Here is a 14158-nt window from a genome sequence, read left to right on the forward strand (position 1 = left end):
ATGTGGTTTTTTTGCTGTTTTTTGTTGTTGTTTTTTCCCCCTAAATTACCTGACTAATTGCTTAACACTATGCTTCACTTAGGCAAGATAAAATAGGCTGGAGAGGGACAAGAATTAGAAACATTTTCCAAACAGGTATCCCTAGAATTGAGATGTCAATATAAAGAGCTTTTATTGCCTCAAAAGCTTTTTAGAAGCATTTCTTTGGTCTTGATTTGTAGACAGTCACTATCTTGATTTGTAGATGATGGGAAAGTTCATATCCTATTCCATTTCACTGAGAATTCTAAAAGAAGAAAATTGATAAAACTAAGGAAAATGCAAAATTGATAGCAATGATTTTTTTAATCAAATGGAAATAATTTCTGAAGATGATGTGTTGGCATTTCAAGGTTTGCTTTAGGACCTGGAAAGCATTTAAAGCAGACTTCTTTTGAGTTGCTTCATTTTTGGAGATTTTAAGTTATACGTACATCCCATGCCAGATCTTCTAAAATAATCTATTACCATGTGGTTTATAATGTGGTAGCTGCAAGTGTCAAGGAAGGATGTGCTACTCCATCTCATTTTTAGCTTGGCTATCTGGTCTGAATTGGGCTTTGGTATAATGAGATGGGAGTCAGGTCAGGTTTATTTCAGAGACACAGAAATAAAAATTGCTATTCAGTTTGTTAGTCTGCTAAATGAAGGTCCTCTGTTAAAATTGGAAAAAAACTCTCTAATGCACTATATGCTAGAGGTACACAGTCTCTCACTGGCAAGTACACTAGCTATAATGCATTAATATGTTATTAAAAAGACAAAGCAGCCACAACCACAACAGTCCTATACACTCATATTCTTGCTATAGGACTATAGTAACTTTCCTATACTTTTTTTGTAAGTATTTATTCAGACAACCCATATACCATATGTTCCACCACTTAAATTACACAATCCAGTGGTTTTGAATATATTCATAAAGTTGTGCAACCATCACCATAATCAATGTTAGAACCCCCAAAGACATCCTGCACTTATTAAGGGGGGACTTCTGATTTACCACCAACCTCTCTGGCCCCTGGCAACCATCAGTCTACTTTCTGTCTCTATGGATTTGCCTATTCTAGATCCTTCATATAAATGGAATCATTTATATGCTTCCACCTCTTGGCTATTACAAATAATGCTGCTATGAACATGGGTTTGCAAAGATCTTTTCAGGACCCAGCTTTCAATTCTTTTGAATATATACTCAAAAGTAAAATTGCTGAATCATATGGTAATTCCATATTTACATTTTTGAGAAACTGCTACACTGTTTTCCATAGAGACTACACAATTTTATATTCCCACCAACAGTGCATAAGGGCTCCAATTTCTCTCCACATCCTCACCACCACTTAATTCCTGTTTCTTTTCTTTTTTCTATTCTTTTCTTGACTGGTGCTGTATCAGTGGGTGAGTGGTGACATCTTATTGTGGTTTTGAAGTGCATTTCCCTAATAATGATGTTGAATACCCTTTCATAGGCTTGTTGGTCCTGTACCCATTTTGACAATGTAGTCTGGAGGGAACTTGATTATCTAGATATCCTGCAGGCCATCTCAGTGGACCCACTGTATTGATGCCATCATGTTAATTGGAGCAGAAGTTGTAGTTCTCAGAGTGCCCACGTATAGACACTTGTACACCAGATGGTAGTATATAAATCCTCTCAAAATTTAAGGACATGTTGGGGTGCCTGGGTGGCTTGGTCAGTTGAGCATCATACTCTTGATTTCGGTTCAGGTGATGACCTCACATCTTGTGGGTTTGAGCCCCGCATAGGGCTCCGTGCTGATGGTGTGGAGACTGCTTGGGATTCTCTCTCCCTCTCTATCTCTGCCTCTCCCCTACTCGCTTGCTTGCTCACTCTCACTCTCTCTCTCTCTCTCTCTCTCTCTCAAAATAAGGTCAGCTTTAAAAAAAGATTCAGGGACATGCCATATTATTTAAGTTTTTAAGAGTGTTCATATGCTGAGACATCTCCAAAGTAAAGAACATGTTATTATACCTTGTACTTCCTAAACACTAAGAGGCACATCACTTGCAGATCTCTTCAGATTTTGGAGATAATACATACCAGATTTGAGATTACTGCAAAAAAAGAAATTGTTTACTGGTGTGTTGGAAGGACCACAGCTTTGAAAATTGCCCAGAATATAAGAGGGAGCTCTATAAAAGACTTGACCTGTGATACAGGTGGGCCTTGCTTCTTGGGACATGTGACCCAACAGATTCCACGATGTTGTAGGTAGTTGTGGTATGTAAAGACTTTCTCTGAATTTCTGAAGCCCTATTAGATGAGTTGCAGCATAGATGCCTGGAGGCTCTGGAATAATGCTATGTTGTAATCTTCAAATAAAGATTTACCACCTGAAAAGCAACTTCTGCTGTGGTCCTGACCCCTAAGTAGATACTGAGCATCTAACATGGGGCATCAAATGATTACATGGTCAGAAAGCATCTACCAAGTTATAAATTCAGGTAAGAAGATCACTGAAGTGTGGTATTGTAGAGGTGGTTTATTCAGGATTGGGCCTGAACTGGCCTAGAGGACATAAATATAAACAAGGTTGCCATAGAGCTCTGAGCCACGGACCACTGTTTGAGCTTATCCCACAATACATACCTATAGCCCTGTGGAGTATTCTCTACAACCAAGTAATGGATTTGGAATAAAAATCTGGGCCTGGTTTGTGATTGGGATGGTTCAAGGGCTGAAAATGGACTGCTGCTATTCTACAGTCTTATCTGGGATTGGTCCTGAAAGACAGCGTTGAGGTAAACCTTCCTAGTCAGTAGGGCTTTGACCAATTTATGAAGACTTAAGCTGGTATGAAAGGAGAAGCATCCTAAGTTATATTTACTCCTGTACTTCTTGACATTTGAAAGATCTTGACTGGTAGGTTAGGAATTTGGGAGCAGCAAGAATGGACGATGAAAAGCAAAGAAGTTTGGGAGTGTGTTGGTAGTAGTGGACAGAAAAGGTACAGATCATTTATTTCTCAAATCAGTGACCACCTATGGGCTGCTGTATGGAAAGCCACCTGTATCTAAGTTTTAGAACCTCTGGATATGAATTGAAATTGGGTTTGTGGAAACCTGTAGACCAGGCTCTCTCCTTTGAGTTGTATACCAAGCAGTGTCTTTAACTTTCTCCTTTGATGTGTCAAAACTACCATCGGTTTTTTGCTTCACTGGTTTTTAACTACTCGACAAATGATTGACTCAGCTCCTTTGTATTTTTCTTTGGCCTTCCCATTTCAAGATCTATTTTTGAGAACATTCATGGCTTATTTACATTGCTTTGTGGACTATGATGTTACACTGGTCAGATCACTCTAAATCTGTCTGTAGCTAAATGAGGGAAGAGTGACAAGATGCTTGTGCCAGTCAGCATCAGATAGCTTTTTTGTACAATTAGTATAAAACAGTCTGAACTTAATGAGAAATTCCGAGACAGTTCACTGCGCTGAATTGTTCACGTGTGTACTGTGCTAGGGTACTGTTCAAATTCCAGAGGAGCAGTTAAAGGAAATCAGTGCCCATATTATCCTAGCCATTGCCAGGACAGATGAACACATGCATCCCCATTGCCCACCATGCCTAATAATTTGACCTTCCTTAGGGGCTGAAGGATGCTTTTTGGATATAGTCATAAGAATGAGACAGACTTGGGGTTGGATATGGGACTAATTTTTAATTAATGTCAATTTTTGATATAATCAGAAGTTCCACTAGTGAAAGCAGAAACCTTATGAATTTCCTACAGAATATCTTTCATTTATTCTTATCAACAGCATTGTTGTAGGAACCACTTCTTACTCATCCTCACAAATTTACAAAAATTGTAGCAGCCTTCTCTAAAACCTGCTTTTCACCATGCAATTTTGAACATTTGCACTGAAGCTTAGGTTAAAATGTATCTTTGTTTCCTAAATCAGTCTTTACTGTGAATGCTGTATGGGTTCCCATTTTACCTCAGGTTTCTAAGCCATATATATGTCAACCATCCTTTGCTGTAAGCCAAACCAGCCTCCCATTTTTCCATCCAGGCGTGGTACCCTGGAGCCTTTTATTGCTGGGAGAGCAATCCTAGCAGAGGTAAAGCCTTTGTCATTCTTTATTTCTGTTCCCTAGAATTTGCTAGCACAAAATATTGGACAAGTGATATTTGGTATGTGGCTAAATAAATAAATGAAGAAATTAATTACTAAGTTTGGATGGTAACATTATTATTCTAGAATAATACTAATTTTGGTGAAATAATCTTCAGATCATTAGTGTTTTTTTCACCATCATGCTATGGCACCAGGGTATGTACAAATTCTATTGGAATTAAAGTTGAGGAAAAATCCATTTTAAAAATTTAGCAAAATCCAAGTGAAGATCAGGGACACCTATAGGCACTAGTGGGAGCTGAAACTCTGCCTCCCTTCCACTCACTCTGTCTTGAGCTTTTCCCCTCATTTCAGCCAAAGAAGAAGAAGAAAATTAGTGGACAGGTAAAAAAATAAGACATTAATGGGTCTCTACTGGTTGGATTTATCAGTGATGAGCAGTGGGATTAAACCTTTTAGCTCTTATATGGGAGGGCATTTTCAGATGAGTGGGATTTTCCACAAGACCAGAACATTAGAGCCAAAGGAGATGTTGCCTCTTTAGAAATGTCTCTGTTTCAAGAATCCCAGGTGCTAAAACTGGGGCTACTCTATTCTAACCTTTAAAAGAATAGCTATGCTCTTTGTAGCCTTTGTTTTATGTGCCTTTAACCCTCTTGCCACTTCTGAATCTTCCTTTATATACATCATTGGAATGTTAGTCTGGAATTCAGGTGAGGGCTAAATGGGCAGGATCATGAGAAGGCCATTTGGTCTACTTGTAGTTTTGTAATTTCGTTGTCATTAATCACTCATGCCAAATGAGTTCTCCATGTGGTTTAGCATTAGCACACAATGAGATTCCATTTGGAAAGGTCTCTTGTGGTAATACATAACATTATTGAATATTTAGAGACTGTATTACATATATACTTATGTTTAAAAAATGTACAAAATGTTATGTACATTGACTTTATTTTAACATCACAGTGTGCTTATGGACAAAAGTCCTGTTATTATCATCATTCTCACTTTTGAGGATTTTGAGACAAAATTAAGTGAGTTGTTCAATTTCATACAGCTGTTAAGAGAAGTAATTAGAATGACAAATAGTCTGACTCCATATTCCACAATCCTAATTTCTTCACTATTAATTCTTCTCCATAAACAGAACATATATTTGACAGACCTTGTCTCAGGAAATGTGAACTTGGTGTATCTATGAAAATACTAGGCCAAATCAAGTAATGGATTCATTTTACAAATATCTAATTCCTACCTTGTGACAAGTCTTGTGTTTCACTATTTACCCACTTCTCTGGCCAATAACCTACACAAATTAATATGGCCTACAACAATAATAACCAGAATGATAATATAATTAAAGTAAGGAAGGCTTTGTCTTCTATAACATTTAAGTAAAACAATTGAAAATAATAAAAAATGAACATTAGTAAAATAAAATTTTGGAGATAGCTATATATTGAAGAGGTAAATTAGAAGGAAAGAGAGGAAAGAAATTCTGTTCAAAATTATATTCCCAAGCTAGAAAATAGTATGACAACTTTAGATTTATGAAAGAACAAAATAACTTTTTCATGTATCCTGGGTTTAGTGGTACTCATCTCTGAATTGTGTCAGAGGGAAAGAAACCATTTTGTCAAGCTCTTAGAAGAATGTGAAATGAATTATCTGATGGAAGTTTTTAATTATAAGGCACTAGACAATAAAATATTTCAATAATATGTTGTAGTTCAGAAATAGTAAGAGAAATTCACTTAGCAAATCTAGCATTGCCTTTACAGTCATTGGTCTACTTTCTCCTAATTAGGTTGGTCAGATTAAAATAGACTTAAGTGCAGCCTTAAATGTAATGAAAAATCATTTATAGTCAAAGGCCTGTAACCCTTTTCTACTAATACATAAGGAATGACTTCTTTCATTCTTGCTGGTACCACTTTATGAAACCTGACCTTTACACTTTCCACCTGAGTCCTGAACTGAAATACTTTCTTCTTTCAATGCATATGGGGAGCAGTATATCTCTCTCAAAATGAAACATTTATTTTTTTTAATTTTTTTCATATGTATTTATTTTTTAGAGAGAGAGAGAGATAGAGGGAGAGAGAGAGAGAGAGATAGTGAGCAAGGGAGAGAAAGAGAGAGAGAGGGAGACACATAATCCAAACCAGGCTCCAGGCTCCGAGCTGGCAGCACAGAGCCCGACGTGAGGCTCGAACCCATGAACCTGAGATCATGACCTGAGCTGAAGTCGGACATGCAACCGACTGAACTACCCAGGCGCCCAAAATGAAACATTTAGATATAAATCTAACAAAACATAACAAATCTAAAAAGTAATGTAACAGAATTCGTATCTGGAAACTGCAAAACACTGAAAATAATCAGAACAAAATAAAGGGAGAAATATGTTTATGGACTAGAAAACTTAACATTACAAAGATTTCATTTACACAAAATGATATATAAGTTTAGTGTGATTCTTATCAGAACTCTTGCAGAAATTTTTATGAACACGGACAAAATTTTTCTAAAATGTATGTGGAAAAGCATAGGAATTTGACAAAGAATTGTGAAAAAGAAGAATGAAATAGGAATGACTCTATCTATCCAATATTAAGGCTCATATAAAGATGTAGTAATCAAGATTGTGTGATATCGGAAGATAGACACATAAAAGAATCCAGTTTGTACGCCTAGGTTGCTCAGTCAGTTAAGCATCTGACTTCGGCTCAGGTCATGATTTTGAGGTTCGTGAGTGTGAGCCCCGCATTGGGCTGTGGGCTGACAGCTTGGAGCCTGGAGCCAGCTTCAGATTCTGTGTCTCTCTCTCTCTCTCTCTCTCTCTCTCTCTCTCTCTCTCTGCCTATTTCCTCTTTCTCTCTCTCAAAAATAAATAAACGTTAAAATTCTTTTTTTTTTTTTAAATCCAGTTGTAGACCCATCCAAGTATAGAAAATACAAAAGATGCAAAATCATTTCAGTGGAGAAAGCCTAGGTTTTCAGCATGGGTAGAACAATTGGATACCAGAGGCATGCACACACACAGGCAAAAGTCCACAGACTTCAATGTAGAACCTCTGAATCTTCACAGTGCAGTGTACCCCCAAACAGCAGTTCTATCCTTAACTTTATTCCCAGCATATGTTTGTATTTTTTTATTAGGGCATAATTGACAAAGAGCATTAACATTATGATCCAAAATTTGTGTATATTGAGAAATGATCACAATAAGCTAGTTATTTTCTGTTCCCATACATAGTCACAAAATTTTATTTTCTTGTGATAAAGACTTTTAAGTCTTTTACTTTCTTAACAGCTTTCTTTTTTTTTTATTTTTTTAACGTTTATTTATTTTTGAGACAGAGAGAGACAGAGCATGAACGGGGGAGGGTCAGAGAGAGGGAGACACAGAATCTGAAGCAGGCTCAGGCTCTAAGCTGTCAGCACAGAGCCCGATGCGGGGCTCGAACTCACAAACCACGAGATCATGACCTGAGCCGAGTCGACCGCTTAACCGACTGAGCCACCCAGGCGCCCCTCTTAACAACTTTCAAATATGCAATACAGTTAACTATAGTCATCATGCTGTACATTACACCACCGCCCCCCCGACTCACTCATTTTATGACTGGAAGTGTGTACCTTTTAACCTCCTTAACCCATATGCCCACCGCTTGACTCTCTATACCCCAATCCCCATTTCTGGCAACCACCAGTTTCTTCTCTGTGTCTATGAATTTTGTGTTTGTTTTTAGATTCCACATATAGGTAAGATCATACTATATATGTGTCTGATTTATTTCACTTAGCATAATGCCTTCAAGGTCCATCCATGTTATTCCAGATGGCAAGATTTCATTCTGTTTTTTATGGCTGAATTGTATTCCATTGTGTGTGAGTGTATCATTTTTTTAATCTAATCATCCAATGATGGACATTTAGGTTGTTTCCACATCAGCTATTATAAATAGCAGTGGAATAAACATACGGGTGCTTATATCTTTTCAAATTAGTGTTTTCATTTCAGAACTGCAATTGTTGGGTCATAGGGTAATTCTCTTTTTAATTTTTTTTAGAACTTTCCATACTGTTTTCCATAGTGGCTGCACTAATTTACAATCTCCTGAATAGTGCATAAGGGTTCCTTTTTTCCCAATCCTTGTCAACACTTGTTATGTCTTGTCTTTTAAAATAATAAACATTCTGAGGCACCTGGGTGGCTCAGTCAGTTGAGCATCCAACTTCTGCTCAAATCATGATCTCATGGTTCAAGAATTTGAGCCCCACGTGGGGCTGTGTGCTGACAGCTCAGCGACTGAAGCCTGCTTCACATTCTGTGTCTCCTTCTCTCTCTGCCCCTCACCCATTCAAGCTTTCTCTCTCTCCCCCTTCCCCTCCCCCTTTCCCTCTCTCTCTCAAAAATAATCATTAAAAAATTAAAAACTAATAAAATTAAAATAATACACATTCTAACAGGTGTGAGGTGATATCTCTTGGTTTTGATTAGCATTTTCCTAATGATTAATAACATCGAGCATGTTTTCATGACCCTATTGGCCATCTTTGTGTCTTCTTCGGAAAAATATCTATTCGTGTCTTCCGCCAAATTTTTTAGTGTTTTGAGTTTTTTGTTTTGTTTTGCCATTGAGTTTTGTGAGTTATTTATATATTTTGGACATTAACCTCTAATCAAATACATGATCTGCAAATATTTTCTTCCACTCAGTAGGCTGCTTTTTCATTTTGTTGATGATTTCCTTTGATATGCAGAAGTTTTTTAGTTTGATATATACTAGTTGTTGATTTTTGCTTTTGTTGCTTTTCTTTTAGGAAATTAGATCTAAGAAATCATCACCAAGACTTATGTCAAGGATCTTACCATCCAAGTTGTCTTCTAGGAGTGTTATGATTTTAGATTTTAATTTAAGTCTTTAATGCATTTTGAGTCACTTTTTGTGTATTGTGGTCCAGTTTCATTCTTTTTTAAGTTGGTGTCAAGTTTTTCCAGCACCATTTGTTGCAGAGACAATCCTTTCCCCATTGTATATCCTTTGCTCCTTTGTTGTGTAAATTAACAGTATATGTGTGGATTTATTTTGTGGATCTCTACTTTGTTCTATTGACCTATGTGTCTGTTTTCATGCCACTATCATACTATTTTAATTACTGTGACTTTGTGTTACAGTATAAAATCAGGGAATATGATGCCTTCAGCTTTGTTCCTAAGATTGATGGGCTATTCAGGGTCCTTTGTAGTTCCATACAAACTTTAAACTTGTTTGTTCTATTTCTGTAAAAAACGCCATTAGAAAAATTTAAAAGGTTTTTAATGTTTATTCTTGAGAGAGAGAGAGAGAGAGAGAGACAAAGAGACAAAGTGTGAGGGGGGAGGGGCAGAGAGAGAGGGAGACACAGAATCTGAAGTAGGCTCCAGGCTCTGAGTTGTCAGCACAGGGCCTGATGCTGGGCTGAAACTCATGGACCGGGAGATCATGACCTGAGCCAAAGTAAGATGCTTAACTGACTGAGCCACCCAGGAGCCCCTAGAATTTTGATAAGGATTTAATCAACTCCGTAGATTGGTTTGGGTAATACAGACATTTTAACATTAATTCTTTCAATTCATGAGCACAAAATATATTTCCATTTATGTGCATCTTCTTGAATTTCTTTTGAAAAGTTTTAAAACTTTTTCTTAAATGTTAATTTTGAAAGAGAGAGAGAGCACACATACAAGTAGGGGTAGGGGCAGAGAGAGAGAGAAGAGAGAATCCCAAGTAGGCTCCACACTGTTAGCACAGAGCCCGACATGGGGCTTAATCTCACAAACCAGGAGATCATGACCTGAGCTGAAATAAAGAGTTGGATGCTTATCTGACTGAGCCACCCAGGTGCCTCTTTAAATTTTTATTTGATGTATAGGTAGCAGGTAATACTAGTTTCAGGTGTGCAGTATAGTAATTCAACAATTTTGTGCATTACTAAATATTCACCATGGTTAGTGTACTACAGTATTATAGGCTATAGTCTCTCTGCTGTACCTTTTATTTCTGAGAGCTATTTATTTTATGACAGGAAGTCTGTACCTCTTAATCCTCTTCACCCATTTCACCCACCACACCCCCCACCCATCACCTCTTCTTTGGAAATTACCTGTTCTCTGTCTTTATGAGTCTGTTTCTCTCTTTATTGTTTGTTTTTTAGATTCCACATATAAGTGAGATCATGTGATATCTGATTTGTCTGTATGGCTTACTTCACTTGACATGATACCCTTTAGTTAGGTCCACTCATGTTGTCATAAGTGGAAAGGTTTCATTCTTTCTTATGCTGAGTAATATTCTATTGTGTATATATACATCTTCTTTGCCTATTCATCTATTGATAACACTTAGGTTGCTCCCATATCTTGGCTACTGTAAATAATGCAATAAACATGGGGTGCATATCCTTTTTTCAATTAGTGTTTTTATTTTTTTGGGCAAATATCCAGCAGTGGAATTATTGACTCACATGGTACTTCTGTTTTTGTTGTGGGGAAAACCTCCACACTCTTTTACATAGTGACTGTGCCAATTTACATTCCCACAAAAAGTATACAAAGATTCCCTTTTTCCACATCTTGCCAACACCTGTTATTGTCTTTTTGATAACAGCAGTTCTGACTGGTGTGAGATGATTGTGACTGTTCCCCTGATGATGAGTGATGTTGAACATCTTTTCATATATCTGTTGGACATATGTATGTCTTTTTTGAAAAAGTGTCTATTTACCTCCTCCATTTTTTAATTGGGTTATTTTTTTGTTGAGTTGTGGTGTTCTTTATATATTTTAGATATTAACCTCTTATGGGATATATCAATTGCAAATATTTTCTCCCATTCACTAAGTTGCCTTTTCATCTTCTTGATGGTTTTCTGTGCTGTGCAAAAGCAAATAATAGTTTGTTTGTTTTTGCTTTTGTTTCCCTTGCCTTAGGAGATAAATCCTGAAAAATAGTGCTAAGGTTGATGTGAAGAGAGAACTGCCTATGTTTTCTTTTGGAAACTTTTTTTGGTTCAGGTTTTACATTTAGTTTTTTAATCCATTTTGAGTTTATTTTGTGTATGGTATAATAAAGAGGTTCAGTTTCTTTCTTTCTTTCTTTCTTTCTTTCTTTCTTTCTTTCTTTCTTGGATGGTTTTGTCTAGTTTTCACAGCACAGTTTATTGAAGAGAATATCTTTTCTCTGTTATATATATTCTTGCCTCCTTTGTCATATATTAATTGACATATATGCATGGGTTTATTTCTGGGCTCTGAATTCTGTTGACCTATGTGTCTATTTTTGTTCCACTACTATACTGTATTGATTACTATAGCTTTGTAATAGATCTTAAATTCTGGGACTTTGATAACCTCAGCTTCATTCTCCTTTCTCAAGATTGCTTTGCCTGTTCAGAGTCTTTTGTGGCTCCATACAAATTTTAGGCTTTTTTTGTTCTAGTTCTATAAAAAAAAACACTATTGGTATTTTTAAAGAGATTACATTGAATCTGTAGATTGCTTTGGACAGTGTGGATATTTTAACAATGTTAATTATTCCAACCCATGAGCATGGTTTATCGTGCCATTTGTGTCACCTTTCTTTCATCAATTTATTTTTTTTAATTATTTTTAATGTTTATTTTTGAGAGAGAAAGAGAGAGACAGAGAGCAAGTGGGGGAGGGGCAGAGGAGAGGAAGATACAGAATCTGAAGCAGGCTCCAGGCTCCAGGCTCCGAGTTGTCAACACAGAGTCCAACATGGGGCTCAAACCCACAGACCACAAGATCATGACCTGAGCCAAAGTCAGATGCCTAACCAACTGAGCCACCCAAACGCCCCTTTCATCAATTTCTTATAGTTTTCAGAGTACAGGCCTTTCATATCTACTGGTTAAATTCATTCCTAGGTATTTTATTATTTTTTAAAAAATTTTTTTAATGTTTACTTATTTTTGAGAGAGACAGAGACAGAATGCAAGTGGGGGAGGCGCAGAGAGAGAGGGTGACACAGAATCCAAAGCAGGCTCCAGGCTCTGAGCTGTCAGCACAGAGCCCAATGAGGGGCTTGAACTCACGAGTTGTGAGATTGTGACCTGAGCTGAAGTCGGACACTCAACGGACTGAGCCACCCAGGTGCCCTTGGTATTTTATTCTTTTTGATGTAATTGTAAATGAGATTGTTTTTCTTACTTTTTGTTTTTGCTACTGTGTCATTAGTGTATAGAAATGCAACATATTTCTATATATCAATTTTTGTATCTTGCAGCTTTACTGAATTCATTTGTTACTCTTAACAGTTCTTTGGTGGAGCCTTAACCATGTTCTATATATAATATTATGTAATCTTCAAATAGTGACATTTTTACCTCTTTCTTTAATTTTTTAATGCTTATGTATTTATTTTAAGAAACAGTAAGCGGGGTGGGGGTGGGGGTGGGGGGTGGGGGGTGGGGGTGGGTATGGAGAGAGAGAGAGAGAGAGAGAGAGAGAGAGAGAGAGAGAGAGAGAGAATCCCAAGGAGGCTCCACGCTGTCAGTGCAGAATCTGACATGGTGCTCAATCTCACAAACTGTGAGATTATAACCTGAGCCAACATCAATAGCCAAATGCTTAGCCAAATGAGCCACTCAGGCACGTTTACCCTTTTCTTTCTGATATGTATGCCTTTTATTTCTATTCATTGCCTAATTCATCTGCTGAGGATTTCCAATACTCTGATGAATAAAAGTGGCAAGAATGGATGTCTTTTTCTTGTTCCTGATCTTAGAGTAAAAACTTCCAGCCTTTTACCATTGACTATAATGTTAGCTGTGTCATATATGACCTTTTTGAGTGTGATATAGTCCCTCTATACATACTTTCTTGAGAGTTTTTTTTTTTCAAACATGGATATTGAATTTTATCAAATGCTTTTGTGTTAATCTATTGAGATGACCATATAATTTTTATTCCTTATTTTGTTAAAATGGCATATTACATTGATTAGTTTGTGAATATTGAACCATCCTTGCAGATCTGGAATAAATCCCACTTGATCATGGTACATGTTTCTTTTAATTTATTTTGAATTTGGTTTGAGACATTTTCATTTATGTTCATCAGGAATTTTGGCCTGTAATTTTCTTTTCCTGTGGTGTCCTCCTCTGGTTTTGGTATCAGGCTAATGCTTGACTTGTAAAATGAGTTTGGAAGTGTTCCCTCCTCTTCTGTCTTTTAAAAGAGTCTGAGAAATATTAGTGTTCTTTGAATATTTGGTAGAATTCACAGTGAAGCCATCTGGTGCTAGACTTTTGTTTTTGGGAGGTTTTGCTGATTCAATCTCTTTACTAGTAATGGGTCTATGCAAATTTTTTATTTCTTTATTTATTTTTTATTTCTTTTTACTTATTTTATTTCTTGGAAGGTTGTTTGTTTCTAGGAATTTATACATTTCTTCCAGGTCGTTGAGCCCACAGGTCAAATAAGGATGTACCTTAAGGAAAATTTTTAAATATTTTAACTAAATTAAAATGAAAATACAACAAACAATTTGTAGTACAAAGCTGAAGCACTTATAGATAATTTCATGGAATCAAACGCTAATGTTAGGAAAAAAAGATCTAAAATCAATAATCAAAATACAATGTAAATTGCTAGAAATTAGTAATTGAAAGATACCCATCTTAAGCAACCAGAGAAAGGAGACTGAATTAAATCCAAAGGAAGCAGGAGGAAGAAAATTATAAAAATCAAGGCAGAAATTAATAAAAGTTAAAAATAATACAGAGAAACCAAAAGCTAGATTTTTGAAAAACAGATATAATTGATAAATTTCTAGCCTGATTACCAAGCACAAAGGAGAAATAAAAGAAATTGCTAATTTAGGAATGGAGGAAGGAATTGCCACTAATTCACAGATATTAAAAATACACTGAAAGGGAGCACCTGAGTGGCTCAGTCGGTTAAGCCTCTGACTCTCAATTTTGGCTTAGGTCATGATCTCA

This window comes from Lynx rufus, unplaced genomic scaffold (assembly GCF_022079265.1).
Source record: "Lynx rufus isolate CCGP_SWC_20201006 ecotype Redwood Valley unplaced genomic scaffold, mLynRuf1.p SCAF_5, whole genome shotgun sequence".
Classification (NCBI taxonomy): Eukaryota; Metazoa; Chordata; class Mammalia; order Carnivora; family Felidae; genus Lynx; species Lynx rufus.